Source organism: Pteronotus mesoamericanus, unplaced genomic scaffold (genome assembly GCF_021234165.1).
Source record: "Pteronotus mesoamericanus isolate MK-2021 breed Mesoamerican mustached bat unplaced genomic scaffold, CSHL_Meso_final contig_130, whole genome shotgun sequence".
In the NCBI taxonomy this organism is placed as follows: domain Eukaryota; kingdom Metazoa; phylum Chordata; class Mammalia; order Chiroptera; family Mormoopidae; genus Pteronotus; species Pteronotus mesoamericanus.
In genome coordinates, this window is record NW_026555060.1 from 22684238 (window position 1) to 22690097 (window position 5860).

Below are 5860 nucleotides of genomic sequence, written 5' to 3' on the forward strand. Positions count from 1 at the left end.
AAGCCAGGAGCCTCAGTAGCTCTGAGCTGGGCACGCACACGCAGTCGGGACAAAGTTAGATCCTGAAGGAGGCTGCGGACTTGGAGAGGCTATGCGGGAGGAAGAGAAGGGAATCTAAAACGGATGGTCCCCTTTACCCCCACCATAAAACCTACAAAAACACACAAAAACCTACCCTGTGAGCCGAGGAAAGTAACGACTTTGCCTGGGCTTAGCTGAAGGTGTAGCTCCCTACAGCTAGCACAATCTTCTTGTATTTGAATTTTAATCTCCCCTCAACTCTTTGGGAATGGAAGTTCCTGCGAGATAACCCAGCCAGGGGGCTATTGTCAGGCATTCGCAACAATTACTGGGGAAAGGAGACTTCCATTTCCAGAGACCCGTGGGGGGAGGAAAACCTGACAAGTGCTCCTTCCCAAAAAAAAGAGAAACAAATTCAGAGAATATCCCTACCAAGAACAATAACTCAATTCACATGGCATGTCTAAATGTTTATTGCTTCAGGAGTTCAATTTGCTCTAGACACTTTTTTTTTTTTCATAAATTGTCAAAACACAGTTGATTAAATAAAGAGCAAAGCAGACAGGGGCACCGCTTAGCTAACATGGAAGAGCTAGCTTGTCTAGGATAAAAAACCTTTCTCTAGAACTCACTCATCGCTGAATTTTCCAGCATCCACCCATTCATTATCCATCCACTATTCAAGGGAGAGAATGGCTCTCCTCTCACTAGTTGAAGGAGACCTTGGTAGACCTAGCACCAACATTTCCAGGGCACTGGCAGGAGTGAAACCTTACAAACTTTGTAATAGAAAGGAATCTTGCAGTCCTTTCTTCCTGCTGATCTTTGCAGCATACCCCCATTGTGTTCTTCTCTAAATACCTCCGAAGAAAAATTTTGAGAGTTCAAGATGTCTCATAGTCAATAAAAGGAAACTCTGTATTTAGTTAGCGTTGGAGGAAAAGTTGGGACTCCCTATCTTCAAGCTGTCTTGCCTGTGCTGGTGACTTGTCCTGACCCGGAATTGAGTCAGAGAAGCTGTTCCTGAACGGGATGTGCCCATTCTTTTTGAGCCCTTGAGGACCCTTCTAATGCAAAGCCCAGGTCTTTCGAAATGCAATTGAAGCCCATGTCTTCCTGTCCTGAGGAACTCGGGAGTGTTATTTCTTTGGACACAGGCTGTTTCCTGTGATGTTTTTTTCTAACTGCAATAGTTAGTAGGGAATGATTGAGGAAACCATCCAAGCCCACCATTTCCCTTCAGTTAGTTAGCCCCCATCCTTAGGATTCCATCCAACTGCTCCTTTACCACCATGGCCACTGGAATTTTTAGTATGTCCTAAACTGAACCTGTCCCACCAGAAGTCCAGGTTCCCTATCTCACTACATAGCACTTGTCCAACCCCCACAAGCCAGAAACAGAGATAAAAGGTCTTTTATTGCTTTCCATTCACTCATTCCTCACATTCAGGTCATCACCAAGCATTCCTATTTAAAAAAAAAAAAAAAAAAAAAAATCTCTGAAAAGTTCCTTAGGAGCAGCCGCTTTCTGACATGTTCCAACAGTGCCTGGTTCTGGTTAATCTTTGTAGACAAGTAACCCTGCCCCGGCCGTGCTCTGTGCACATCACCTTGCATCAGGGTGTCTCCAGTAGCCTCCTGACTAGGCTCCGTCCAGTCTTGTCTCTGAAATGCCTTCTCCACGCCAGCTGGAGTCACTCTCCTAAAAACCAGATCTGATCATAGAACTTCTTTGCTTAAAGCTGTCCAGGGCTTCCCTGGCACTTAGAAATAAAGCCCACATTTTTCCAGATGGCTAGAATGACCTGAGTGCTAAGCCATCCTTATCCACCCAGCCTTATCTCTTACCACCTGACCCCACCAGAGCCCCCAGCTCCATAACCTTCTCCCAGGTCCCTGTATTCTAGGTTCCCACTCATGTCCTTGTTACCCAGCAACCAGCGAATTTAGAAACAACTCAGATCATGTCACTGCAAACCTAACCACTGCTAATGGCTTCTCATTGCTCTTGAAGCATTCTCTTCATCTTCCTCACATGTTAATCTCCCTGTCCCTCTATGCTTGCCACACAGGCCATCTTTCTGCCCTTGAGCAACTGTTTTCTTCTCTTCACTTCTGTATTTCTTGTTCTTCATGGCCTGAATGCTCTTCTGCCCTCACAAGCCCACTCTCTGTATAGCTGCCTCCTAGTCATCGTTCAGGTCGTGGCTCAAAGGCTGCCTCCTAGATAACCCTCCCTGATCAACAAAGGCCTAGTCCAGGTACTCTTTGTATCATTACCCTGTTTATTTGTTTCTAAACACTTAATCACAATGGGTATTCACAGCCCCATGACAAGGGCAGAGATGGGTTTCCAACTGCCTGGGCTTGAGTCTTGCCTCAGCGACCTGTGAGCTGTGCAACCTTGGGCAAGTTTCTCTGTGCCTCACTTTTCTCATCTATGAAATGGGGGTAAGAATACTGGCTACTTCACGGGGCTGTTATGAGGATTAAATGAATCAGTATATGTGAAGCACTTAGAACAGGGCCTGGCAGTATACGCATAAGCCCTGTAAGGGCCTTTATGTGTTTTATTCTCACTGTTTCCATGCAAGACCTGGGCTAGTACATGGCACAGGATCTTTTTACCCCCTAAGCCTTTTAAGTTTGGTGCCCAGGCAGAGAATGAATGGATATTAGGGAAGACAGCCCTGGCCGGTGTGGCTCAGTTGGTTGGAATATCATCCCATAAACTGAAGGTTACAGGTTTGACTCCCAGTCAGGGCACACACCGAGGTTATGGGTTTGATCCCTGGTCTGGGCATGTGCAAGAGGCAACTAATCAACATTTCTTTCTCTCCCTTCCTCTCTCTCTAAAAGCAATGAAAAAAAAAAAAGTCCTTGGGTGAGGATAAAAAGAAAATTTAGGAAAGACAAACCTTATTTGCAGAATTTAAGTACTAAGATAAATAGACCATGGTAAAATTCAATGAATGAGATAAAATTAAAAATTTATCTAGAAGTGAATGAAAACAAGGAGAAAATGTAGTCTCTATTTCACCAGTGTGATCCTTGGGGTTGATGGGTGACAAGCCTTGTCAGTCAGAATTTTGCAATGGTCTGCTTTCCAAACAGCATGGAGAATGCAGACAGTTCTGCCCAAAGGCCTAAAGCATCAAAGGACCTTTGCAAAGTGTTGGTTCACCTGCCCGCCCTAACATGCAATTGTGATGAAAGAAGAGTTTCCATTTTCAGTGGGTTTCTGGACATTCGCCTCCGTGTTTTGCTTCCACATCAGCAGAAGTTTCAGAAAGAAAGAGAAACACTGTCCCTGTGCCCTTGCAGAGGGCAAGCAGGATTTGAGACCTAAACACTGGGGGCTCCCCTTGCCTCTCTCACACAGAGTTAGGAAGCTTTGTTTTGAAAAGAGGTGAACTCTTAAAGAGAGGAGAGGTGCTCTGATGCTTGGGAATCAGAGGTATAAAAAGGGATGGAGAAAGGCCATAGCACCTCCAGAAGCAGGAAAGGGGTCACATCTGTATGCGTGCCTCACAAGGGCACCTGTGGACACTGGGTGGGGGTACTTAATTTTAAGAGAGGCGTCTTAGGCAAGGGATCTTGGTGTAGGGCCAGTAGGAATGGGGTCTTTGGCTTTAAAATGGATCTCAAGTTCTTGGATACTGAGCATCTCAGTGGCAACTAGTCTGGATTGATGATAAGAGACCCTTTTCCTGCCTTGATATACAATGTGAATTGAAGGAAAGAGTGAATTCTTGCCTCTTGGTAAGTGAGAATATAATTAGATTTAACTGGGTTTAGAGAAGTACCGTATTTTGCTGTGTATAATGTGCACTTTTTTTGCCCAAACTGTTGAGGGAAAAATAAGGATGTGTATCATACATGGGTAGTACTAATTCCATATCTATACAAGTGGTTTTAATGCTTTCATTTATGCATATGCATAAAAAGGGTAACTCTAGAAAGCAATAATGATATCTGTGTGCAAAATAATACCCTGGAATATGATAATTGGTTTTGTTTCTAAATATAAATAAATAAATTTATTTAAAAAATTTTAAAAATTAAAATGAAAGATTATTTTTCCCCCAAAAGTTTGGGCCAAAAATGTGGGTGTGCATTACACATGGCAAAATATGGTAAATTAATGCAATGTTCTTTATGTTCAAAGTTGCACAGCAAAAATTATGCCCTCTATACCAAATCCACAGTACTAGGTTTTTAACTCTGAGATCTTAAGTCATAGCTTTCCTGATGAGCTCTGGGCAGGATGCAGGGTAATTAAGAGGAGATTCCTCAGCTACAGTCTTTGCCAATGTCACTTTTGTGGGACCAAAAAAACAAAAAACAAAAAAGCTCTCACTTGTGTCTTTGCTTGTCTGCCTTGCTGAGGACAGATGACAGGTGCCAGCATGGGGTGGATCTGAGTCTGGGCTGCATACTCCCTTCTTAGGAGCCAATAACATTGGACAGTCCTGGACCCCTGCTCTGAAGGCCCAGTGTGATCTTGAGTCTCTTGACTTTTGGGGGCCCATTTCTTCACCTTTAAAATGGGCCTGATAATGATAGCGCTCTTCAGCCTTATGAAGACTATGGATTCAACAGAGATTATTTCCCAAACCATACAACTGATAACAACTCATAGCTAGTGTTACTTGTGTACATCCCCTGTACCAGGGACGGTACTAAGAACCTCACAAACATTAGTTAATTGGATCAACACAAGATGCCTGTGAGGTGGAGACTATTTTTATCCTTTTCTACAGATGAGGAACCTGGGATTTAAAAAAAGTAAGCAATGCGCTGAGACAACTCCATTAATCACATTTGAACCCAGAGTCATCCTTTTGAGACCCTGAGCACTGCCTTGCATGCCTGGACTACCACGTTGTACACAAATGAAATATACAGGCAATCACAGTGAGAATGGCCACAAATTTACTTTATATACGACTATTAATTATAGCTTGAAAGAAGCACAGTTAGAGTTGGATGGCACCCAAGGGTGACAGTAAGCTAAATTGTTACATTAGTTCCTAACCTGCACCATATGAACCAAGTTTTACACCCAATAGCCTATCTTTCTAGAGAGTAACACTGGCATCTTCTCCTTCCATACTATAACCAGTTTTAAGGATAAAGACCCCTTTGGGGCAGGTTACACTGCTTGACTGGTTTTAAGTGAATCCTGTTCTATTTTTATGCCCAATTCTTTTTCTCCTTATTCCCAGGTCAGTTAAAGGCCAATGATGAACCACTTCAATCAAAAAGAAAGAATTTCAGCTCCTCTCACTGCCTGAGTAAATACTTAAAGCCATGGTCCCTGGGGTATATGAAGAACTCATTCAATAGCTGTGTTTTATTTTGTTATTTTTAGTAATAGCAATGTCATTTTTAATAGCTATGTTTTATAATCTTGTTATGTTCTTATTCTATTAAATTATTGCTTATTATTCTTTCCTAGTTGGGAATCATGGTTTAGACTGCCTCAACTCATGGCAACAAAAACCCAGGGCAAGCCTTTCTAAAACACAGAGAAGGGTCCATCAAAGCATCACAAGCTAAGTAACATAATTTGGAGCTCCTGGGAGCAACTTTATTGCAGTGAGCACCATAGTATAAAGTTGGTGTACATTGCATGTACACTCAAGTATGTAGGTTAGCTCTATCACCAAACCTTTTCTGTATATTCACTCAGAAATGTATATTAATAACTAGTTGACACTTAGTTGGCACTTACCAAATGCCAAATACTGATTATGTGCTTTACATACAATAACTTAGTTAATCTTCTCAACAGCCCTATGAGGCTCATACTGTTATTAACTCCATTTAGTGGGAA